At 38.1% G+C, this 27900-nt stretch overlaps 1 pseudogene; it reads left to right on the forward strand.

The window, feature by feature from the left end:
• The first annotated feature begins 16259 nt into the window (after positions 1-16259).
• LOC138982092 (F-box-like/WD repeat-containing protein TBL1XR1 pseudogene) lies at positions 16260-16781 on the forward strand (annotated as a pseudogene).
• Positions 16782-27900: the final 11119 nt, after the last annotated feature.

The following is a 27900-nucleotide window of genomic DNA, read 5'->3' on the forward strand; positions in this document are numbered from 1 at the left end:
AAAACAGTACGCAATGTGTCTTTGATTAAACGGTTTGCACGATTAAAAAAAAGAAAGATAAGAGCAAGAGGAACAAGTCGCGTAAGGCGAAAATACAATATTTAGTCAAGTAGCTGCCATTTTTCAGCAAGACCGTATACTCGTAGCATCGTCAGTCCACCGCTCATAGCAAAGGCAGTGAAATTGACAAGAAGAGCGGGGTAGTAGTTGCGCTAAGAAGGATAGCACGCTTTTCTGTACCTCTCTTTGTTTTAACTTTCTGAGCGTGTTTTTAATCCAAACATATCATATCTATATGTTTTTGGAATCAGGAACCGACAAGGAATAAGATGAAAGTGTTTTTAAATTGATTTGGACAATTTAATTTTGATAATAATTTTTATATATTTAATTTTCAGAGCTTGTTTTTAATCCAAATATAACATATTTATATGTTTTTGGAATCAGCAAATGATGGAGAATAAGATAAACGTAAATTTGGATCGTTTTATAAATTTTTATTTTTTTTTACAATTTTTAGATTTTTAATGACCAAAGTCATTAATTAATTTTTAAGCCACCAAGCTGAAATGCAATACCAAACCCCGGGCTTTGTCGAAGATTACTTGACCAAAATTTGAACCAATTTGGTTGAAAAATGAGGGCGTGACAGTGCCGCCTCAACTTTCACGAAAAGCCGGATATGACGTCATCAAAGACATTTATCAAAAAAATGAAAAAAAACGTTCGGGGATTTCATACCCAGGAACTCTCATGTCAAATTTCATAAAGATCGGTCCAGTAGTTTAGTCTGAATCGCTCTACACACACACACAGACACACACACACACACACACACACACACACATACACCACGACCCTCGTTTCGATTCCCCCTCGATGTTAAAATATTTAGTCAAAACTTGACTAAATATAAAAATAGCAAAGATTTTCTCAGAATTGCAGTAAGAAAGAAAGAAAGAAAAAAATGATAAATCGGAGAACAGCAATAGTTGTTCATGGCGTACATGTCAAATGATACAAAAGTGCTTTATCAGCTTAGCTACACACATGAGCCAGCCATAAAGGCAAACACATAAAGAAAGACAGGCAGAACAAATGGACAGTCAGTAAAAAAAAAAAGAATTGAAAAAAAGCAACAACTGTCTTCGCACAATCGCTTTTCACAGATATCCAAAATAAAATATGAAAAAATAATAATGTTCAAGAAAGAAAGAGAAAGGAAGAAAGGAAAGAAAATCAGGAAACAAGGAAAGAAAATCAGGAAACAAGGAAACACAATCAGGAAACAAGGAAAGACAATCAGGAAACAAGGAAAGAAAATCAGGAAACAAGGAAAGACAATCAGGAAACAAGGAAAGACAATCAGGAAACAAGGAAAGAAAATCAGGAAACAAGGAAAGACAATCAGGAAACAAGGAAAGACAATCAGGAAACAAGGAAAGACAATCAGGAAACAAGGAAAGAAAATCAGGAAACAAGGAAAGACAATCAGGAAACAAGGAAAGAAAATCAGGAAACAAGGAAAGACAATCAGGAAACAAGGAAAGAAAATCAGCAAACAAGGAAAGACAATCAGGAAACAAGGAAAGAAAATCAGGAAACAAGGAAAGAAAATCAGGAAACCAGGAAAGAAAATCAGGAAGAAAGGAAAGAAAATCAGGAAACAAGGAAAGAAAATCAGGAAACAAGGAAACACAATCAGGAAACAAGGAAAGACAATCAGGAAACAAGGAAAGAAAATCAGGAAACAAGGAAACACAATCAGGAAACAAGGAAAGAAAATCAATCAATCAAACACATAAATAAAGCAAACAAACCAAAAAAACAGAAAATGAAAAATACGGTAAAAAAGAAGAACAAATGGAAATAAGAGAAGACAACAAAATGAAGGTTACAAACAGGGGGAAGAACAAATGAAAATAAGAGAAGACAACGAAATGAAGGTTACAAACAGGGGGAAGAACAAATGAAAATAAGAGAAGACAACGAAATGAAGGTTACAAACAGGGGGAAGAACAAATGAAAATAAGAGAAGACAACGAAATGAAGGTTACAAACAGGGGGAAGAACAAATGAAAATAAGAGAAGATAACGAAATAAAGGATACAAAAAGGAGGAAGAAAAACACCACAACTGTTCCAGTCATCGTCGTTACACCATTACCGCCAACAGCAAACAAGCAGAATCTAAAACAAAGATCAAGCAAGAAAAATCTAAATGTTCCAACTCACCAGAGAAACGGCGAGAAATGAAGCAAGCCAAGCAGGAAACGTTGTCACCGCTCTGTGCAGGAAGGCTACAAGAAATAATTGCTGCAGATGACGGGGCTCTTATTTCGTCAAGCACGGGCAGCCCGCGAGTGTAAACCCCCACGCGACAACCGACAACGCCAAACACTGTGCAGCTGAGCAACACACACACACGCACGCATGCCCGCACACACACGGGCACGCACACGCAAGCACACACACACGCACGCACACATACAGACGGACACACACACACACATACGCACGCACGCGCGCGCACGTACGCACGCGCGCGCACGTACGCACGCACACACACACGCACGCACGCACACATACAGACAGACAGACACACACACACACACACACACACACACTCACACACACGCACGCTCACACGCACTTACGCACTTACGCACACACACCACACACTCACACACACACACACACACAAACATACACACACACGCACATGCACTCTGAAAGACTGATAGAACGAAAACAAGTCGCGTAAGGCGAAAATACAATATTTAGTCAAGTAGCTGCCCTTTTTCAGCAAGACCGTATACTCGTAGCATCGTCAGTCCACCGCTCATGGCAAAGGCAGTGAAATTGACAAGAAGAGCGGGGTAGTAGTTGCGCTAAGAAGGATAGCACGCTTTTCTGTACCTCTGTTTGTTTTAACTTTCTGAGCGTGTTTTTAATCCAAACATATCATATCTATATGTTTTTGGAATCAGGAACCGACAAGGAATAAGATGAAAGTGTTTTTAAATTGATTTCGAAAAAAAAATTTTGATAATAATTTTTATATATTTAATTTTCAGAGCTTGTTTTTAATCCAAATATAACATATTGATATGTTTTTGGAATCAGCAAATGATGGAGAATAAGATAAACGTAAATTTGGATCGTTTTATAAATTTTTATTTTTTTTTACAATTTTCCGATTTTTAATGACCAAACTCATAAATTAATTTTTAAGCCACCAAGCTGAAATGCAATACCGAACCCCGGGCTTCGTCGAAGATTACTTGACCAAAATTTCAACCAATTTGGTTGAAAAATGAGGGCGTGACAGTGCCGCCTCAACTTTCACGAAAAGCCGGATATGACGTCATCAAAGACATTTATCAAAAAAATGAAAAAAACGTTCGGGGATTTCATACCCAGGAACTCTCATGTCAAATTTCATAAAGATCGGTCCAGTAGTTTAGTCTGAATCGCTCTACACACACACACAGACACACACACAGACACACGCACATACACCATACCCTCGTTTCGATTCCCCCTCGATGTTAAAATATTTAGTCAAAACTTGACTAAATATAAAAATGAAATAAAAATACAAGATAAACAAGTCGCGTAAGGCGAAAATACAACATTTAGTCAAGTAGCTGTCGAACTCACAGAATGAAACTAAACGCAATGCAACGCAGCAAGACCGTATACTCGTAACATCGTCAGTCCACCGCTCACGGCAAAGGCAGTGAAATTGACAAGAAGAGCGGGGTAGTAGTTGCGCTGAGAACGATAGCACGCTTTTCTGTACCTCTCTTCGTTTTAACTTTCTGAGCGTGTTTTTAATCCAAACATATCATATCTATATGTTTTTGGAATCAGGAACCGACAAGGAATAAGATGAAAGTGTTTTTAAATTGATTTCGACAATTTAATTTTGATCATAATTTTTATATATTTAATTTTCAGAGCTTGTTTTTAATCCAAATATAACATATTTATATGTTTTTGGAATCAGCAAATGATGGAGAATAAGATGAACGTAAATTTGGATCGTTTTATAAAAGAAATATTTTTTTTACAATTTTCAGATTTTTAATGACCAAAGTCATTAATTAATTTTTAAGCCACCACGCTGAAATGCAATACCAAAGTCCAAGCTTTGTCGAACAATACTTGACCAAAATTTCAACCAATTTGGTTGAAAAATGAGGGCGTGACAGTGCCGCCTCAACTTTCACGAAAAGCCGGATATGACGTCATCAAAGACATTTATCAAAAAAATGAAAAAAACGTATGGGGATATCATACCCAGGAACTTTCATGTCAAATTTCATAAAGATCGGTCCAGTAGTTTGGTCTGAATCGCTCTACACGCACGCACACACACACACACACACATACACACACACATACACACACACATACACCACGACCCTCGTCTCGATTCCCCCCTCGATGTTAAAACATTTAGTCATAACTTGACTAAATGTAAAAAGAAATAAAGAAAGAAAAGAAAGAAAGAAGTCATGAAAAGAAAGAAAGAAAGAAAGAAAGAAAGAAAGAAAAGGATCAAGTAAAAGAAACAAGTCGCGTAAGGCGAAATTAATACATTTAGTCAAGCTGTGGAACTCACAGAATGAAACTGAACGTAGTCCGCCGCTAGTGCAAAAGGCAGTGAAAGTGACGAGCCTGTTTGGCGCGGTAGCGATTGCGCTGTGCTTCATAGCACGCTTTACTGTACCTTTCTTCGTTTTAACTTTCTGAGCGTGATTTTAATCCAAACATATCATATCTATATGTTTTTGGAATCAGGAACCGACAAGGAAGAAGATGAGATAGTTTTTAAAACGATTTAGGAAATTTAATTTTGATCATAATTTTTATATTTTTAATTTTCAGAGCCTGTTTTTAATCCAAATATAACATATGTATATGTTTTTGGAATCAGAAAATGACGAAGAATAAGATGAAATTGTTTTTGGATCGTTTAATAAAAAATATAATTTTGATTACAAGTTTTCGATTTTTAATGACCAAACTCACTCATTAGTGTTTACGCCACCAAGCTGAAATGCAATACCAAACCCCGGCCTTTGTCGAAGATTACTTTGCCAAAATTTCAATCAATTTAATGGAAAAATGAGGGTGTGACAGTGCCGCCTCAACTTTTACAAAAAGCCGGATATGACGTCATCAAAGGTATTTATCGAAAACATGAAAAACACATCCGGGGATATCATACCCAGGAACTCTCATGTCAAATTTCATAAAGATCGGCCCAGTAGTTTAGTCTGAATCGCTCTACACACACACACAGACACACAGACACACAGACAGACACACACAGACACACAGACACACACAGACACACAGACACACACAGACACCCAGACACAAACAAACACACACACACACACACACACACACACACACACACACACACATACACCACGACCCTCGTCTCGATTCCCCCCTCTATGTAAGTCGCGTAAGGCGAAAATACAACATTTAGTCAAGTAGCTGTCGAACTCACAGAATGAAACTGAACGCAATGCAACGCAGCAAGACCGTAACTATACTCGTAGCATCGTCAGTCCACCGCTCATGGCAAAGGCAGTGAAATTGACAAGAAGAGCGGGGTAGTAGTTGCGCTGAGAAGGATAGCACGCTTTTCTGTACCTCTCTTCGTTTTAACTTTCTGAGCGTATTTTTAATCCAAACATATCATATCTATTTGTTTTTGGAATCAAGAACCAACAAGGAATAAGATGAAAGTGTTTTTAAATTGATTTCGACAATTTAATTTTGATCATAATTTTTATATATTTAATTTTCAGAGCTTGTTTTTAATCCAAATATAACATATTTATATGTTTTTGGAATCAGCAAATGATGGAGAATAAGATGAACGTAAATTTGGATCGTTTTATAAAAGAAATATTTTTTTTACAATTTTCAGATTTTTAATGACCAAAGTCATTAATTAATTTTTAAGCCACCACGCTGAAATGCAATACCGAAGTCCAGGCTTCGTCGAACAATACTTGACCAAATTTTCAACCAATTTGGTTGAAAAATGAGGGCGTGACAGTGCCGCCTCAACTTTCACGAAAAGCCGGATATGACGTCATCAAAGACATTTATCAAAAAAATGAAAAAAAAATATGGGGATATCATACCCAGGACCTTTCATGTCAAATTTCATAAAGATCGGTCCAGTAGTTTGGTCTGAATCGCTCTACACGCACGCACACACACACACACACACATACACACACACATACACCACGACCCTCGTCTCGATTCCACCCTCGATGTTAAAACATTAAGTCATAACTTGACTAAATGTAAAAAGAAATAAAGAAAGAAAGAAAGAAAGAAGTCATGAAAAGAAAGAAAGAAAGAAAGAAAGAAAGAAAGAAAAGGATCAAGTAAAAGAAACAAGTCGCGTAAGGCGAAATTAATACATTTAGTCAAGCTGTGGAACTCACAGAATGAAACTGAACGTAGTCCGCCGCTAGTGCAAAAGGCAGTGAAAGTGACGAGCCTGTTTGGCGCGGTAGCGATTGCGCTGTGCTTCATAGCACGCTTTACTGTACCTCTCTTCGTTTTAACTTTCTGAGCGTGATTTTAATCCAAACATATCATATCTATATGTTTTTGGAATCAGGAACCGACAAGGAAGAAGATGAGATAGTTTTTAAAACGATTTAGGAAATTTAATTTTGATCATAATTTTTATATTTTTAATTTTCAGAGCTTGTTTTTACTCCAAATATAACATATGTATATGTTTTTAGAATCAGAAAATGACGAAGAATAAGATGAAATTGTTTTTGGATCGTTTAATAAAAAAATAATTTTAATTACAAGTTTTCGATTTTTAATGACCAAACTCACTCATTAGTTTTTAAGCCACCAAGCTGAAATGCAATACCAAACCCCGGCCTTTGTCGAAGATTGCTTTGCCAAAATTTCAATCAATTTAATAAAAAAATGAGGGTGTGACAGTGCCGCCTCAACTTTTACAAAAAGCCGCATATGACGTCATCAAAACATCCGTGGATATCATACCCAGGAACTCTCATGTCAAATTTCATAAAGATCGGCCCAGTAGTTTATTGAATGTAGTATGTTGAATCGCTCTACACACACACACAGACAGACAGACAGACACAGACAGACACACACAGACACACACACACACACACACACACACACACACACACACACACACACACACACACACACACACACACACACACACACACACACACATACACCACGACCCTCGTCTCGATTCCCCCCTCTATGTAAGTCGCGTAAGGCGAAAATACAACATTTAGTCAAGTAGCTGTCGAACTCACAGAATGAAACTGAACGCAATGCAACGCAGCAAGACCGTAACTATACTCGTAGCATCGTCAGTCCACCGCGCACGGCAAAGGCAGTGAAATTGACAAGAAGAGCGGGGTAGTAGTTGCGCTCAGAAGGATAGCACGCTTTTCTGTACCTCTCTTCGTTTTAACTTTCTGAGCGTATTTTCAATCCAAACATATCATATCTATTTGTTTTTGGAATCAAGAACCGACAAGGAATAAGATGAAAGTGTTTTTAAATTGATTTCGAAAATTCAATTTTGATAATAATTTTTATATCTTAAATTTTCAGAGCTTGTTTTTAATCCAAATATAACATATTTATATGTTTTTGGAATCAGAAAATGATGGAGAATAAGATGAACGTAAATTTGGATCGTTTTATAAAAAAAATATTTTTTTAATAATTTTCAGATTCTTAATGACCAAAGTCCTTATTTGATTTTTAAGCCACCGAGCTGAAATGCAATACCGAAGTCCGGGCTTCGTCGGAGATTACTTGGCCAACATTTCAACCAATTTGGTTGAAAAATGAGAGCGTAACAGTGCCGCCTCAACTTTCACGAAAAGCCGGATATGACGTCATCAAAGACATTTTTTTTTTTTTGTATTTGCCAAGCACATCGTGGGGCTTTTAATCCATAACATGCATCCGTCTACAATGTATCTTCATTCATCCTTCAACATGTATAATAAATATGTAAATGGCAAGTATACAAGACATACAACATTAGGACCTAACCGACAGACGGACATATAACATACCGACAATACTGATAAAAACAAGTCGCGTAAGGCGAAAATACAATATTTAGTCAAGTAGCTGCCATTTGTCAGCAAGACCGTATACTCGTAGCATCGTCAGTCCACCGCTCATAGCAAAGGCAGTGAAATTGACAAGAAGAGCGGGGTAGTAGTTGCGCTAAGAAGGATAGCACGCTTTTCTGTACCTCTCTTTGTTTTAACTTTCTGAGCGTGTTTTTAATCCAAACATATCATATCTATATGTTTTTGGAATGAGGAACCGACAAGGAATAAGATGAAAGTGTTTTTAAATTGATTTGGACAATTTAATTTTGATAATAATTTTTATATATTTAATTTTCAGAGCTTGTTTTTAATCCGAATATAACATATTTATATGTTTTTGGAATCAGCAAATGATGGAGAATAAGATAAACGTAAATTTGGATCGTTTTATACATGTTTATTTTTTTTTTACAATTTTCCGATTTTTAATGACCAAAGTCATTAATTAATTGTTAAGCCACCAAGCTGAAATGCAATACCGAACCCCGGGCTTCGTCGAAGATTACTTGACCAAAAATAGCATTGTTACATAAGTCATGTTATGAAATTAATTAGGTACATGTATCTACTGAAACGTGTAAAAGGTAAAAATAAGGCATCAACAATATAAACATGTTCAGGCTAAGTGAGAACAAATGTGCCATGTATAAGGAATGAAAAATATCTGTCTTTAAAAGTCTTGGCATTGACGGAATGTCTGATACCGCTTGGAAGTGAATTCCAAAGATTAGTCCCCGAAAAGAGTAGGCTGGACTTAAAAAGATCTATACGAGGCCGAGGAGCATACATTTTTGAAGGGTCTCTTAAATTGTGGGAAGAGAGAGAGAGAGAGGGGGGTAACAGGGTGACAGACAGGTTAGTAAACTTGACTAAATGTAAAAAGAAAGGAAGAGGAAGAAAGAAAGACAAGAAAAAAGCAAGGAAGAATAGAATCAAAGCATGTCCTTAAAAACTTTGTTTAAAAAGTTAAGATAAAAAGTAACATTTCAATATTGAACCCACTGCAACTTTCAAAACCTTATGCGAGAGGAATTTCTATTTTTTCACGGTTATCATTTAATTTTCTCACAGACCTACCATCACTAGAACCTAATTCTTCGAAGTCAACCAAGCTGAACCATTCTGCGCTCCACTTTGTTTGTTCTGTGTCCAAATCCTTTGGTTACCATGGGGACAAAACAAAAGCAAACTATCGGTTTTTGGATTACACGCACACGTGCTTTTGGTATCATCATATGCGACAAAAATACGTTACCCAATCATGCATTTGTAAGAGAAAAACAATAAGAAAACAAGTCGCGTAAGGCGAAAATACAACATTTAGTCAAGCTGTCGAACTCACAGAATAAAACTGAACGCACTGCATATTTTTCACCATGACCGTATAGCATTGCCAGTCCCCTGCTCGTGGAAAAGGCGGTGAAATTGACTAGCCAGTATAGCGCGGCAGTGGTTGCGCTGCGCTGCATAGCACCTTTTCTGTATCTTTATTCTTTTTACATTTAGTCAAGTTTTGACTAACATGATTTTTTTTAACATAGATGGGGAATCGAAACGAGGGTCGTGGTGTATGTGCGTGTGTCTGTCTGTCTGTCTGTCTGTGTGTGTGTGTGTGTAGAGCGATTCAGACTAAACTACTGGACCGATCTTTATGAAATTTGACATGAGAGTTCCTGGGTATGAAATCCCCGAACGTTTTTTTCATTTTTTTGATAAATGTCTTTGATGACGTCATATCCGGCTTTTCGTGAAAGTTGAGGCGGCACTGTCACGCCCTCATTTTTCAACCAAATTGGTTGAAATTTTGGTCAAGTAATCTTCGACAAAGCCCGGACTTCGGTATTGCATTTCAGCTTGGTGGCTTAAAAATTAATTAATGACTTTGGTCATTAAAAATCGGAAAATTGTAAAAAAAAATAAAAATGTATAAAACGATCCACATTTACGTTTATCTTATTCTCCATCATTTGCTGATTCCAAAAACATATAAATATGTTATATTCGGATTAAAAACAAGCTCTGAAAATTAAATATATAAAAATTATTATCAAAATTAAATTGTCCAAATCAATTTAAAAACACTTTCATCTTATTCCTTGTCGGTTCCTGATTCCAAAAACATATAGATATGATATGTTTGGATTAAAAACACGCTCAGAAAGTTAAAACAAACAGAGGTACAGAAAAGCGTGCTATCCTTCTTAGCGCAACTACTACCCCGCTCTTCTTGTCAATTTCACTGCCTTTGACATGAGCGGTGGACTGACGATGCTACGAGTATACGGTCTTGCTGAAAAATGGCATTGCGTTCAGTTTCATTCTGTGAGTTTGACAGCTACTTGACTAAATATTGTATTTTCGCCTTACGCGACTTGTTTTTAAATTTTTTGAGCTTGTTTTTAATCCAAACATAACATATCTATATGTTTTTTGACTCAGAAACCGACACGGAGTAAGATGAAATTGTTTTTAAATTGATAATCGACATTTCATTTTAATCATTATTTTCATATTCTTAATTTTCAGAGCTGGTTTTTAATCCGAATATAAGATATTTATATGTTTTTAGAATCAGAAAAGAATGAAAAATAAGATGAAGATATTTTTGGATCAATATCTAAAACAAATATTTTAATTACAATTTTCAGATTTATAATGACCAACCTCATCAATTAATTTGTAAGCCTCCAAGCTGAAATGCAATACCAAAGTCAGGCCTTCGTTGAAGATAGCTTAACTAAAATTTCATTCAATTTGGCTAAAAGTTGAAGGCGTGACAGTGCCACCTCATATTTCACTAAAAGCCGGATATGACGTCATCAAAGACATTTATCCAAAAAAAGAAAAAAGGTCTGGGGATATTATCTAGAAGAACGTTTATGTAAAGTTTCCTGAAGATCGGCCTTGTAGTTTCCTCGGAATCGATCTACATGCACACACACATACGCACACACATGTATACACCACGACCCTCGTCTCGATTCCCCGTCTATGTTAAAACATTTAGTCAAAACTTGACTAAATGTAAAAAGTTAAAAACAACAACCTGGGACACACAGACTATTATCATTAGCCAGCCTTACCACTTGTAAGGCCATCGTACTAAAAAAGGCCATCGTACTAAAAATGTTAAGAGCAATAAGTGCAGTTTTATCATGCATTGCCTTTAACTTTAGGACAACAACTTGTTTTGAAACACATCAAACGCTTCACGTATACGAAGCCCAGAATACATCCAAGATAGACAGCATTGATAAGAAGCGATTAAAACCAGGTCTTTAAGCTCGAATGGGATTCTAGTGCAAACGTCTAATAACCCATATTCAAGTTTTAAACATGTTCTTATGAATACGGGATTGACGCTTCAATTTCTTTTTATTCCTCTCCCTATCAATCCTTGAAGTCTATCCATTCACCGAATATAACACATTAAAGAGGGATTATTTGGCACAGCGGATTGTTCGCCCTAGTTTTCTTTGTTGGCAATGGAAATAGAGTGAACAATCGGTGTCGCTGAGTTATGGGACGTTTTCAAAAATTGTCGCCAAATCAGTTCAACTTTTTTGGAAAAATGAAGTTTCTAAAATCGTTACTTTGATTTTAGGTCTTGAATCTGCATTCGTTTATTAGTTAAAAACTGAAGTAAGCCACCTTAATGACGAGTATTACGAAAAATATCTTCAAAATGCGAGAGTTACTGTTGACGCGTTTCACAAAAATGTATGCATGGAAGTTACATTTATTTATATGAGAGATTTATATATCGCTTGACGTTCTCAAAGCGCTTTACATATTAATTTCTGCTGTGTGATATGGATTTGTTTACACAATATATCACGCATTCACATCGGCCAGTAAATCTCAAGCCATTACGGCGAATATTTACTTTTCACGGCCTATTATTCCAAGTCACACGGGTATTTGGTGGACATTTTTTTTTTTATCTATGCCTATACATTTTTGCCAGGAAAGACCCTTTTGTCAATCGTGGGATATTTAACGTGCACACCCCAATGTAGTGTACGCATTATGTCTGCAATTAGTGTATATTCTGCGTATTACTTGACACCGTCTTCATTTCTGTGACTGCATGCTGACCCTGAATGTAGTTGAATGTCAAATGTCAAATAAGCATATCTTTTCTTTAAAATGTTCCCCCATTTTATTCCTGCCTCGTTAGGGAGATATTACGCGCCCTTGAACTTGTCTCTCGAGGTACATGGGACGCATTTTTACGATAAAAAAAATCGCCTTCTTCGAGATTAACGGAGAAGAAACATTCTGAAAAGACAATTGAAAGCCCATTTTATTCAACTGCTAGTTGCGATTGATGTTTTCGCAGTGCAATGTTAGGTGCTGACCAGAGAAATCAGCTTAAAATCTCGACGAAAACGAGCACTTGCGACAGAGCAAAGTCTGTTCTCTTTCATAATAAGCTTAGAGGATAAGCTTATATTTAACCGTCGCGCAGACAATAAAATATAGCTAAAACTGATCAGATTTTTTTTAAAAGTACCCACTGTGTAATTCAATTTAGTCAGGAAAATCCAAAGATGTGTCACTGAAATATGCAGTTTAAGACATGACCTATACCCGTGTGACCTGGAATAATAGGCCGTGAAAGGTGGATGCAGCGCCTAAAGGCAGTCGATCTACTGGCCGATGTGAATGCGTGATATATTGTGTAAAAAATTCCATCTCACACGGCATTAATAGGTAACATGCGCCTTGAGTCGCCTTGTGTGGTGAGATACGTGCGCGATATAAATCCTCGTAAATAAATAAATAAATAAATAAATAAATAAATAAATATACACAAGTACGTGTTCAGTGCGCACAGTGGAAACTGGCCCCAGAATCGTACCAGTAAGGACCGTAACAGTAAAGACATTTTGGGTGTTTATGGTTTCGCAATTTTAAAACTCGTCGTCGCTTTGAAATAAACTTGTGTGATTCTTGATCTGGATCGAAATCTCCACAAACCGTGTGATTTTGAGGATTTGAATCGAACTCCTTCAATTCGAAAGTACCGTTACAGTAAGGATAACATTTTGAGGGACATCTCCCCTTAGTTGTTAGGCAGAAACATGTTGGCGTTCTAGAATGTCGTCTGCCATTGTTTATCTGTAGTCAATTAATTGACAAAGAATTATTTTCCTTTTATAAATCTGAGTTTGGCGATCCATATTTTTGAGTGTTAATAATTTTCCTCAATCGTAACAGTAAGGACATTTTTGTGTGGGACAAACGTTTTTTCCGTATTATGCACCCATAAAACCATGTTTCAATAAAAATTTGAACTTTAAACAAAAGCAATCAATAGACTAAAATATGGCAAAATTTCATGATTGTCCGACACTGACAAACTGTAGAAATTAGATCTGAAAGATCGGTTAGCGACCCTGGGACAAGCGTTTGTCGGTACCCCTGTGTCAGATAACTCACTCTCTACAAAACATGTTAAAGGGAAAGTGTATTTTTAATACACGAAGTTAATGCCCCTTGGACAATGAACAAAATGGTACCAAATGAAGTCTAGTTTTATCCAAGACGCGACGAATGAGCAGAGCCAAAGTCCGGGGACAGCTTTGGCGACATTTTTTCAAAACGTCCCTTATATTATAGTTATCCGCAGTTGCCATAAAACATAGAAGTCTTTTAAAGGCTGCAAAATGTATAGCTTGATGTTGATTCTAAATATTAATTATGTGCAATACCAATGGATGACTCAATTGAATACTGTTTAGCCAAACAATATATCATTAAAGTTACCTTTAGTTTTTCATTTGAGTGCAATTGTGACTATTTGTCTGCATGCAGATAGCCAAATGAAGTTTTTTTTAAAGGAAAAAGAACGTTTGAATGATACGACAAAAGAATTTCTGCATGCAGATAGCCAAATGAAGTTTTTTTTAAAGGAAAAAGAACGTTTGAATGATACGACAAAAGAATTTCTGCATGCAGATAGCCAAATAAAGTGTCTTTAAGGACATAGCAAGTTTGAATGATACGACAAGGGAATTTCTGCGTGTAGATAGCCAAATGAAGTGTCTTTACTGACATAGAAAGTTTGAATGATACGACAAGGGAATTTCTGCGTGTAGATAGCCAAATGAAGTGTCTTTACTGACATAGAAAGTTTGAATGATACGACACGGGAATTTTTGCATTCAGATAGCCAAATGAAGTTTCTTTAAGGACATAGACAGTTTGAATGATACGACAAGGGAATTTCTGCAAGCAGATAGCCAAATGAAGTTTCTTTAAGGACAAAGAAAGTTTGAATGATATGTAGAGGTTCGGAAAAGAATGTTCTTTTCTTTTGTTCTCTTCTCTTGATGTGTTACGGACTCTTTCTGGACTCACTCTCTCGGACACAACAGATGACACATGTGACAACATCAGCAGGTTACTGGCATGACAAACTTTATTCCTCTGTCTCTCTATCTTCCCTCCTCCTCTTCGCCAACCCGACCGAGGCCGGTGGCTACAAGCCACAACATACAAAGTTGAACTACATCTCCTCAGTCAGCCGAGACACGGACTGAACGAATGAATGACCGACTGACTGACTGACTGACTCCTTATGCTGGTACCGGGATGCTATTTATACTGCCCGCGCGGACTGCACTGCAAGCGGCTCTCAGCAATTTCCAAAAGGCAGTCTGGCACTGCCTGATAGCCAAATCTGTGTTTGTTTAGAATCTTTAACAGCTAATAACTTTACAAAAAATGCACACATTAGAAATCGGTTTGTTGCTATAAAACCAGCGTGAAAAATACTTTTAAAACATGTTATAAAATATAACTTTAGAAGTCCAGACCAAAAGATAATTATGATTAATTACTCAGAATGAATGACCGATTAACGATCAAAACCCAGCAAAATAAAGATTGCTAAACTCGATCACTTCCTGCATCAAATACAATTCACTCCATTACAAGATGAACTCCTGAACTTTCCATACATGTGTCATACTTGCGGTAAAATGGAACTTATGACGAGTTATGTGACGTTAAACTTGATAAAGAAACACAGATACTAAAATGATGCGTGTGACGTCCCGCGGCGAGACACCGGTCGAACTGAGGGGAAAACTTTGATTTACTCGATCCAAACAGATATTAATGCACTTTAACTCAAAAAGTATCTTAAGGGAATAAGAAATGAAGTGCACTAAGTTAGATTTATGGAAAAGTTACAATTATGGAGATAATAGGGAAATTCCAGACGTCACCTACTGGGCGCTAAAATTTAGATAGCGTGGGACGTTTGGGTCGGAGATGATCGAACATTGAAACAATTTAAGGACCAACAGGGCCTTAAAAGGTATTTAAGCACGAACATACAGCAACATAGTATCTATATCCATTCATTATTAACATCTAAAAGTAATATTTATCCTTAGATTGCATAAAATAGCACATGCACTCAATCTATTTTTAGACAGAATCAAACATGGCCGCCGCTCAGATGTAAACAAGCTATGTTTGAGCACGGCTGGTGCACACCAGTACTTTTTGTTAACAATGAATAGACACCTAACACAAAATGATCGGCAACAAAGACTAAACTGGACAATGACAACAGCTTACTCTAAAGTTGGTGACTGGTCACCCTGTCACAATAATCACCTTTTAATTACATTGTTTCTGGTTTGCACCAGAAATACATATATTGTTTCTGGTGTCATATTCATAGTTTATATTTCTGGTTTGCACCAGAAATACATATTGTTTCTGGTTTTACACTAAATACATATATTGTTTCTGATTCTGGTACTGGTAGATACCAGAACTCATAGTTCCTATTTTTGGCTACTAGAATAATTCATAATTGCTATTTCTGGTTTTATGTAAGCATTGCTATTTCTTGTATTAGAGTTCTGTTTATTGTTTCTAATTTATAACTTATAGCATTGTTTCTAGTTGCTACCAAATTTAGCTAAACTGTTTGGAATATTTATGATTTAGATAAGCTACCTGAGTGGTTATTCTTAGTTACATTTTTCTTTCTTTTTTTTTTTGTTTTGTTTTTTGACGATATTGATCATGTTGAAACTACGTCATCAAGATGAGTATTGCAAGCGATGAGGTCAACTTTCTGGTCTACAGATACCTACAGGAATCAGGTTTTGTGCACTCTGCCTACGTGTTTGGCATAGAGAGCCACATCAGTCAGTCCAACATTAATGGAGCCTTGGTCCCGCCAGCCGCTCTGCTCTCCATCATCCAGAAGGGACTACAGTACACTGAGGCCGAAATTAGCATTGCCGAGGATGGCACGGAGAAAGGCTTGGAGACACTGTCCCTGATAGACGCAGTGATGCCGGACTTTGTGGAGAGTCGGAAGCAGGCGGCCAAGTCATCGCACGTCAAAGCGGAGAGCACCAACACAAACGGGGAGGAGGTGTCTCATGCTGTCTCTAACAACCATGAAGCGATGGAGGTGGAGGGGGGTGTTCAGATCCCCACCAACAAAGCCACAGTTTTGCGAGGCCACGAGTCAGAAGTGTTCATCTGTGCATGGAACCCTACAAACGATCTTCTGGCTTCTGGATCTGGAGACTCAACAGCACGGATATGGAACTTATGACGAGTTATGTGACGTTAAACTTGATAAAGAAACACAGATACTAAAATGATGCGTGTGACGTCACGCGGCGAGACACCGGTCGAACTGAGGGGAAAACTTTGATTTACTCGATCCAAACAGATATTAATGCACTTTAACTCAAAAAGTATCTTAAGGGAATAAGAAATGAAGTGCACGAGCAACTTTGTATGTTGTGGCTTGTAGCCACCGGCCTCGGTCGGGTTGGCGAAGAGGAGGAGGGAAGATAGAGAGACAGAGGAATAAAGTTTGTCATGCCAGTAACCTGCTGATGTTGTCACATGTGTCATCTGTTGTGTCCGAGAGAGTGAGTCCAGAGTGAGTCCGTAACACATCATCAAAGAGATAAAGAGAACAACAGAACACATTCTCTTTTCCGAACCTCTACAAAATGGCGGCGTCAGACAGGATGTGTTACTAAAACGGACTCAGAAGTTACTGGACTCGGAAGCAGTGATGCATTGTGACAGCTTCATTCTTCAGTACTGGTGATGGCGGACCTTTCCTGCCAGGAGTTGTGTGCTCCGTGGTGTCTTCGACGATCGGCATGTCCTGTCCTGTGATGTCCTGTACGTTCCTGCGTTGCTGTTGCTGTAAACTACGTTCCTGTGATGCTGTAATCTTCGTTCCTGTCCTGGTAGCTGTGTTCCTGTCCTTTACTACGATGCCTGTGGTATGCTGTTCCCGTTTCCCGCTGTCATGTGTCATCCGATGCATGGTGTGTGTAATCTCACAATTGGTGTGTAGTGCTGTGTTGGTGTTCATCCCCAGAGTGAATTCTGGAATTGGAATCGTGATGAACGGTACGTGGAAGTCTTGAAAAGACTAGTGGATTTGCATTAACTCACTGTAACCGGACTTTTATTCAAGGAACTTTAAGGATTTTGGCCGACCTTGTTGTGAATTAATATTAGTCCATCAAACAAGTGAGCAGTGTATTCCCCGATTTGACGTTGTGTAGTGCTATACCTGTGTTATTCATCATGTTCTGCTGAGGTGTGCATTATCGGACAGCGAGTCGAGTGACGTAAGTAACGGTTGAGCGCGTCTTGAAGTGACACTGTGAGGCATCGTTTTATGTTTGTTATTTAGGTGTTTCCATTTTCTATTTACGTTGAAATGCGTTCATGTTGACATTGTTAAACATGTTGATTTCTAAGCACGATTGATATTTTTTGTTCATAGCTTGCAGTGTATGATGTATGATGCTTTGATTCGTGGGATGAGTTGTTTACATTTGTGGTTGAGGGTTGGGCACAGGCAGACAGTATTGAGACTAGTCTGATGGGAATGCCAAGGTGGATGCAGCGAGTCAGTACTAGTTAAAACCTTCCCATAAGGTCTGGTATAATGATTTTTCGCAAGATGTATCGTGGGTTGTATTTGTTTTGTTTTTTTCACTCCTGCAAATGTAACGGTGGTTGATCTAGCCTTGTAACCTATCAGTAGGGCTTGGTTTTTGATCGTTTGTAATGTAAGGTTTCAAAGTATTGTGTCATGTACATTGTGGAATATGAAAGAGAGAATTATGTCATGTGGAATCAGCTGTCTGTTGTAAGTGTATTGTGTTGTGGTGTGTATCTAACCTTGTTCAGCTTCCTTTTGGTGACAATGTGGTTGAGAGTGAATACTTAAAGTGGTGTATGATGACTTTGAAGATTTTATGATGTTGTAAGAGTGGCTGGGTATACTTGATTCACTGTGTTATACTTTGATGCTTAGATGTTTCGTCAAGAGCGCTAAGTACGTATCTTAGTTGACATCATGTCAGCATAGTGTCTGCTTGTTTTGCATGAAGAGTACGGGGAAGGTGTTGCTATGGCGATTGGTAGGTATCTAGTTGCATAGTATTGGGCACCAGTTCTCTCATGTCGGTTTTTGTTTTGTTTAGGCCATTTCTTTAGCATCTTGATTTTGTGGAATGATTCTAAGCATTGTGAGAGTTCATTTGATTGCACATTGTTACTGTATTGTGAGTGGAGTGAATGAGTTGTTCTTTGTCTGATTTTAGCGTGCCGTGTTGTTGTAGCAGTGAGATGCATTTCTTTTTATCGCTGTTGTTCGTGGTCGTGACACGAGGACGTGTCATATACAAAAGTAGGGGGTATGTGTGACAGGGTGACCAGTCACCAACTTTAGAGTAAGCTGTTGTCATTGTCCAGTTTAGTCTTTGTTGCCGATCATTTTGTGTTAGGTGTCTATTCATTGTTAACAAAAAGTACTGGTGTGCACCAGCCGTGCTCAAACATAGCTTGTTTACATCTGAGCGGCGACCATGTTTGATTCTGTCTAAAAATAGATTGAGTGCATGTGCTATTTTATGCAATCTAAGGATAAATATTACTTTTAGATGTTAATAATGAATGGATATAGATACTATGTTGCTGTATGTTCGTGCTTAAATACCTTTTAAGGCCCTGTTGGTCCTTAAATTGTTTCAATGTTCGATCAGCTCCGACCCAAACGTCCCACGCTATCTGAATTTTAGCGCCCAGTAGGTGACGTCTGGAATTTCCCTATTATCTCCATAATTGTAACTTTTCCATAAATCTAACTTAGTGCACTTCATTTCTTATTCCCTTAAGATACTTTTTAAGTTAAAGTGCATTGGATCGAGTAAATCAAAGTTTTCCCCTCAGTTCGACCGGTGTCTCGCCGCGTGACGTCACATGCGTCATTTTAGTATCTGTGTTTCTTTATTAAGTTTAACGTCACATAACTCGTCATAAGTTCCATTTTATCGCAAGTATGACACATGTATGGAAAGTTCAGGAGTTCATCTTGTAATGGAGTGAATTGTATTTGATGCAGGAAGTGATAGAGTTTAGCAATCTTTATTTTGCTGGGTTTTGATCGTTAATCGGTCATTCATTCTGAGTAATTAATCATAATTACTTTTTGATCTGGACTTCTAAAGTTATATTTTATAACATGTTTTAAAAGTATTTTTCACGCTGGTTTTATAGCAACAAACCGATTTCTAATGTGTGCATTTTTTTTTGGGGGGGGGGGGGCGCTGCGAGCAGGGTCAGATGTGGGAATGTCGGGTGGAAGGACAAGGATATATAGCACAGGCAGAGGAGCATACAAAATAAGACACCGAAGACAGAGGTTGCTTTAACTTATCTTAACTTATCTTTTATTGAAGGAAAATGTAACTAAGAATAACCACTCAGGTAGCTTATCTAAATCATAAATATTCCAAACAGTTTAGCTAAATTTGGTTGCAACTAGAAACATATGGCATTCCGTTTGTCAAATAATTATTTGGATACTTTTTCATGTTTTTTTTACCAGTTTTAGCTAAATAATCATTATTTAGAAGCTCATGTGCTAAATAAGTAATTGTTTATAAACAATGTAAAACAATTCTAAATAATTTTTTGTTTACGTAAACAATTCATTATTTACCTAAACAATTCATTGTTTACGTAAATAATTCATTGTTTACGTAAATAATGATTTATTTACGTAAACAATATATTATTTAGACTTATATTACATTGTTTATAAAGAATCAGCAATGTTGCTAAATAAATCATTATTTACGTAAACAATGAATTATTTACGTAAACAATGAATTGTTTAGGGAAAGCAGTTTTCATTATTTAGGGGAATCAAGAATTGACTTCTAAGCTTCATTTTTTTTCTTTGTGTATATACTATAATTCAATACAAGGTATCTCCAAACATTATTTATCAGAAAATATAGCTATTCTGATGGACACGTGGGGGGATTCGGGGGCTGTGATTGGATGGTCTCACACATCCCTTTTCCGATCATCAAAGCATAACGCTACGAAAGTTGGCCATTTTTGCCGATATCCAAACGATATCGGCAATAACAAAGACGCATGGTTCCGGTTTCTTCCACGTGTATAAAGTACACGCATACCTCGCCAGGCTTGTGTCTGTGGCTAGTCGACAGACGATGCCATTTGCTTTGTGTGTGTTTTTGTTGTTGCTTACTGTACATGACATACATTACGTGTAAAATCCAGTTCTCCATACGCGACAAATAACTCCCAGAACAGTTGATTTCATTGGTTAGTTTGGATACTACAGGTCATTGACGGGACCAACCCATGCCTTAGTTTCATATTTAGGATTCCAAAATGTCGCGAGTTGTCAGTGTTGTTGCGAAGCGAAGCGGCGTGCAGAAGGAAGGTAGTGACTGTGTGTGCATGAAACAGTGGTGTTGTGATAGATGGATAAGTGAGTGATGAGGGTGAATGAGTTAGCCAAATCAAGAGCTCGAGGTGTCAATGCTACTTTGGCCAAAACCCAATGCAAGCGGACGGACGCGATTCTGGTGCCGGGAATGTTCTGTGGCCACATGGCTGTGGCGCTTTGTGTTGAGCCGTGCTTCGAAGTGTGGCACACAAAGAAGGATGTTCTCCGTGCATAAACCGAGTTCTAAACAAGTCATTTATACAAAAACTGTAAATACTGTGACAGCAAGTGTTTCTTTTCTTCTATGGATAAAACCCAACGCAATGGGACTCGATTCTGGTGCCTGGAATGTGGTGTGGCGTTTTGCGTTGAGCTGTGCTCTGTGGCACTGTAAATACTGTGACAGCAAGTGTTTCTTTTCTTCTACATGGATATATTCATCATAGTCATCACCCAGTCATCTCATTGTATCATTCAGGTTAGTAAATTCTTTTTTGAGTATTCACTAACAACATTTTGTGCATATTTTCAAACATGTCTGTAGTATTTATGTGGTGCCTCTGGACTTTTTTTTATTTAAATTGTTGACATTTTCAATAGCATACCACACAAACACAACAAGCCTTTTGACAAATACAAAGTACATTTCTGAAACAATGAAAGATCTTTCTTTAATTGTGTGCAAAAAGTAAGTCTCCACATGTACTAGTTTTTTTACAATATTTTTTTCAAAATACAATATTTTTTTCAAAATTTTCAAATTTTGGTTGTCAGCAGGCTATTTATTGACATTTTCAATAGCATACCACACAAACACAACAAGCCTTTTGACAAATACAAAGTACATTTCTGAAACAATGAAAAATCTTTCTTTAATTGTGTGCAAAAAGTAAATCCCCACATGTACTAGTTTTTTTACAATATTTTTTTCAAAATACAATATTTTTTTCAAAATGTTTAACACAAAATCAGCAAACTCTCCTGTCACATAGAACGTCCATTGTGTAGTGCAATGTTGAAATGAAGTTACCGGTCTGAAACAATTCGTCGTTTCTTCTGAGACAATCCTTGTTCTCTTATCATCTACAGATTTACCGCAGTCTTCACCACGCGAATTCCCAACAGAAGTCAGACTTTCGAACATACAATCTACGTAGGCAAGCATGATACGTCATAACGTCATATATGATTCCTAAGATATTGACGTAATGCTAAGCATCCGGTTATCTTGAGTTTTCTCCGTAATACATGTCCGTGGGTTTTTCAATGTTCGGTTATTTCCGTGGCTTCATGCAGAAAGGGAACCGTCGTCTGCAATCAATGACATGGACCATTCTGGTCCTTGTTGCTGACAAAAACATGATTTTAACACAGAATTTAATGTCAGAATAGCTATATAAACGCTATTGTGTTTTCATCGTAGCAATAGGGTCCGATATTTAGACTCGAACAAGTATAATGCGACTCGTCTTCGACTCGTCGGCATTATACTTGTCTCGTCTAAATATCGGGCCCTATTGCTACGCTGAAAACACAATAGCTGTTAATGTTCGTAAATTTGTTTATTTTACAAGCTGAAATTGCCGTACGAAAAGAACTGAATGCGAAAACAAACAAAAGGTCAAGGTCATAACCGGGAGTGTTTAGTGTTTGCATTCTCTCCCTTGAAGTTGTTGAAAAAAAGTTTTCCGTCCTAAGTTTTCTGTTCTGTCTCAACAAAAACTTTCTCTTTCCATTTCTCTTACTGCATGATTACACTTTTTTTTTTATCTGTAGGTTACACAACACAACACAACTTGGTATGAGCTCTGACGCGATGACGTCACACAGTCGTGTGCAGAGTTGTCCGGCCTTGCCTCTGGCATTCCGGCGGAACTCGCGAGAAGGCAACACGCGAAATCTGCACTCTGAATCTTCCGCATTTATCGACATGGTCTCTAGTTGTAGTGTTAAACATTGCCATAACAGACAAGATAGAGATAGGGACAGAAGATTCTTTTCTGTTCCATTTGTTGTCAACGGAAAGGGCAAAGAGACAAGGGATTTGACTGCACGACGCGGGCGAGAATGGTTGGCACAGCTTCAGCTGAAGAATTTCAACTTTGAATCAACAGCTAGGAGATACGTGTGCTCTGATCATTTTGTCAATGGTAAGTACTCATGCTTTTGTTCACCTGCCTTGGTTAGTCTGTGTTTTATGCAAGCTGTGTTGTGATGGTAGTGTGCAGACAGTCGGTCAGTCCTGCACCGAGTGCAGTCTATGACTGAGTGAGTCAGTCTTACACTTACTCTCAGTATAACAACTTATAATGGTTGCCCAAAACCATGACTTGTGAGAATGCCATAGGTGTGAAATACTTGGATTTGATAATCAGAATTTATTTGAACACTAAATGGTCATTGTTGATACAACTTTATAGTTCAGTTTTAAAGGGTAGATCTGTGTCTAGATTTACTCATTCATTTTGTTTGGGTGACTTATTTTTAAAATAACTCCCAATCCATAATTTACAATACATTTGCCTTTGATTTTTTCTGCAGGGCAACCATCTGTGGGAAGTAAACACCTACTTTGAAACTTGGGTATGGTGCAGGGACACAGCCTGACAGCCCAACAAGGACAGTACCAGAGACTCAAGGAGAGGAAGAAGCTTGTGGGGAGTGAGTCAACTCCTTCTCACCCTAATTTAGCAGAGGATGCTGTTGATGGCGAAAGTGAAGGTACTTCGGATACAGCAGAACTGGCTGCTCCTCTTCCCGAGAGAGGTGACTGTGGCGGTACTTACTGCCAGACTGAAACCTGAAATGACAATTTTGCCTGGATTTCTAAAGATGAAGAAAAGCAGCAACGGGATGAACTAAACAGGCTGGTGCTAGAAACTCGGGAACTTAAAGACGAACTTGCCAAGAAAAAAAATGACACTTGATTCTTTGAGGGACAATGACGATACTGTACGATATTTTTCTGGGATTTCTAATTTCTTCACACTTGTTACATTATTTGATTTTCTTGCATGGCATTTGCCAACACACTCGCGCAGAGCACTGACACAGTTTCAAGCTCTCATTCATGCATATATACGCCTTAACACACCTCTGCAACACCTGGCATACATCTTTTCTGTGTCAAGAACAACTGCCAGCAAAGTTTTTCACGAGACTGTGCATATCATGTACCACAGACTGCAGCCACTTGTTTTCTGGACAGACAGGCGAAGTATAAAGACAAGTCTACCGCCACAATTCCTTCCCTATCCATGGAACAGAGTAGTCATCTTGAACACACACGGCCAGTACCGTGTAACTGGCCTTGGCACGGAACGATCCAAGGGGGGCAATCTCAAAGAGGGAAATCCAAACGCAATCCGCTTTGTTCGATTTTATGGGCTTGGACGATAGAGAAAAATAAGAAAAGCAAAAGCTGGAGTCCAGTCTGGACGAAACTGCTATCAAGAACGCAGAATTGCTTTTTCTGAGGTTTTTTTTAGCCGTAAGCACCATGTTTATCGGAGCAGGAAACTCTTCCATAGTGAGGCCCCTTTGTTGGTTTCACTGCGGCTGCATTGTGAACAGCAGTTAAACATGGCGCTTACGGCTAAAAAAAACTCAGAAGAAATTAATTCTGCGTTCTTGATAGCAGTTTCGTCCAGACTGGACTCCAGCTTTTGCTTTTCTTATTTTTCTCTATCGTCCAAGCCCGTAAAATCGAACAAAGCGGATTGCGTTTGGATTTCCCTCTTTGAGATGACTGAGATTGCCCCCCTTGGATCGTTCCGTGGCAAGGTCAGTTGCACAGTACATGTACTGGCCGTGTGTGTTCAAGATGCAGAGTAGTGTCCATTATTGACTGTTTTGAAATATATTCATTGAGAGACCCTCCAGTGTTGATGCTAGTGCACTCACCTGGTCAAACTACAAGCACAACAATACAATTAAATACCTAATATCAATTACACCTCAAGGCCATAATTCTTTTATTTCTAAAGGGTGGGGTGGGCTTTCAAGTGACAAGCACATCACTGCAAATAGTGGGTATCTAGACAATATTGTACAAAATGATGTGATTTTGGCCGACAGGGGATTTGACATTAATGAACTAGTGGCTATGAGAGGTGCACAAGTGAAAATCCCTGCCTTTACAAGAGGGAAGAGTCAGCTTACAGCTTATGAGATAGTCAACACGCAAACTAGCTAATCTGAGAATTTATGTTGAACGAGTTATCGGTATTCTTTGTGGAAAGTACAAAATTCTGAACTCTGATATTCTGACTGATCTTTTGTTTGCAAGGGAAGAGGAAGAAGTGGTAACACTGGACAAAATAGTCACTGTATCATCTGGGCTTGTCAATGTTTGCACTGGTATCATGTGATTCTTGCTGTGACGCTGCATAAACACAGCCTCGTGAACTGAAGGCATTGTTTAGACTAGAGAATATGTTAATTAAACTGTGGTGTATTGTATCTGATTCTGATGTCTCCCATGAGCAGTAGCAATAGTCTTTCTGTTATGTTTTCACTGGACGGAATCTTGAATTTGAAGATGAAGGCATTGTTTAAAGAATGTGTTAATTAAACTGTGGTGTATTGTATCTGATTCAGGTGTCTCACATGAGCAGTAGCAACAGTTTTTCTGTTATCATGTTTTCACTGGATGGAATCTTGAATTTGAATATATACATGTGTATATGATCTGACCTGCTGCTATTTCCTTCCAATTCAAGAGCAGATTTCACTCTTTCTATCACACACACACACACACACACACACACCACTTTAACATACACTTTGAAATCATTTTGCATAAATGTGACATGTATTGACACAGCTGACAAAGGTTGATTTATGCTGATTAACCTCAAAATAGCTCTACACAGGAAACAAGATAAGGAGCATTGAAAAATTAAATTGAAATGCGAGCACACATTTAAACTACCAATAACATGCAACTGCAAGCAACACTGAACATACCACTACCAGTATTGCAGGTATGAAGCCAAAGTGAAGAGAACATTTTCACTAAATGTTCAAAATTGAAATAACATACTGTGGGTATGTGAGTCATTAACTATTCATTATGATCAATAGACCTGTGCGCTTTTTTGCAGAAATAAATGTGTTCAATTTTGTTGTCATCAAAACAGAACTAGTTGATAATAGAAACTAACTTTCAGTTCCACTGCCAATTTAAACACTGTATTACTTGACTGTACTGATGCAGAACTACGCTGGACCACACACTCTTATTTGTTCCCTAAATCAAGCAGCCAATCCGTGTCACTGGAAACATTGAACAAGGAGAATGAACAATATACCTGGCTGAATAAGTTGATAATCAAACTGCTCATGATTCTTTGTTATTCACAGCAGTGGATGTAAAACAATCACAAAATAAGGTCCTGTATGCATCATAATTTATACTTGTAGCACTTGATTTTGTATTGTAGTCGGTGATCCTAAACAAAATGTATGTCTACATCTGTGCATGATTTTACTTTAAGTTTAAGAATAAAATGAAACAAGAATGGAACAATTGATGACTTCTCTGTGAGTGTGAACTGTGATTTAAAACATCACATGCTCTCTTTTCTCTCCCTCTCTTCTTCTGCGTTCGATGTATTCTCTCCCTCTCTACAACTTTACTACTGCCACTTTCTATGTGTACAGTCATACATGATGTTTGTTTTCCCACACACATGAGCAAGCGAGTCTGGCATTGTCACTGTTTCTTGCTGCGTTTCACGGCTGGTGTTTGCAGCTGCTCCTGGTTCACATCCACTGCTTGTAGAGGCTCAGCTTCTCTGTCCAGCCAGTTTCCAACTAGCTCTGGAAGAACTGCGAGTCTGAACACTTTCAAAGCTTTCTCCACACACATTGCCCAAAAATCACAGTCAGGCAATACTCGGACAATAACTTTATCCACAGTAGTCCACACCATGAAATCGCAGTAGAAGGAACTGGTCATAACAATCTGGCACTGTACTTGACTAAAGTATGGGTGGTCTTTGCGCAGACAAAGCATCCCCTCACTGTTAGATTCCAAACAGAAATGGCGGTCTGCCACAGCACACTCAACAGCTGACTCCTTGAAGGTGAAGGGACGTGTGTGCAGGTTTCTCCAACTCCGGCCATGCCGGTTTCTCCAACTCCGGCCATGCAGGTACAGTGTGCTGCCAGTATGTTGCCATCAGAAGTGGCGATGATCCAAGGAGAAAGTGCTGGTTCATTAATGTGAATGAAGAATCTGAAAAATAAATTGAAGGTCGCACAAATCAGCATTCAGCTAGGTCAATCGAATGAATATAACTCTAAGACGCACATAATGTGCTTTACAATAACCTTAACAATGAAAAGTAAACAACAGATTTTTAACTGAATATGAACATGAAGCTCATTACAAATTTATATAATATTTTGCAAGCTATTTCAAAATATAAATATATTCAAGACTATCTACAGCTTTTGTCGTAGTCCAGAATACAAACTGAAGCGAAGAATATATCAAAGACAAAGCCTCAACACAATATCCTGAACTGCAACTTGTGATATCAGCAACACAAGACAGAGAACACTCACGTTCATTCATTATAAACTGAAAGCACATTCTTACCTTTGCAGAAATGACAGAGTTCTGGGCTGTAGCACTTGACATCCCTCACCCAGCCAGAGACAAAAAGTCGGTAGGAATCAAAACTGTGAAGTCCTGAAGAATTTGGAAACTGAAGAAGATCTCCTGGCACTGGTTTTGCATCAGCCATCCTCTGAATCCAGCGATCCATCTCCTACAGAATCAAACCCTCAGACTCCTTCAGAATCAAACCCTCCAGCTCCTTCGGAATCAAACCCCCAGGCTCATTCAGAATCAAACCCTCCAGCTCCTTCGGAATCAAACTCTCAGGCTCCTTCAGAATCAAACCCTCCAGCTCCTTCG

Source organism: Littorina saxatilis, linkage group LG1, assembly GCF_037325665.1.
Source record: "Littorina saxatilis isolate snail1 linkage group LG1, US_GU_Lsax_2.0, whole genome shotgun sequence".
Classification (NCBI taxonomy): Eukaryota; Metazoa; Mollusca; class Gastropoda; order Littorinimorpha; family Littorinidae; genus Littorina; species Littorina saxatilis.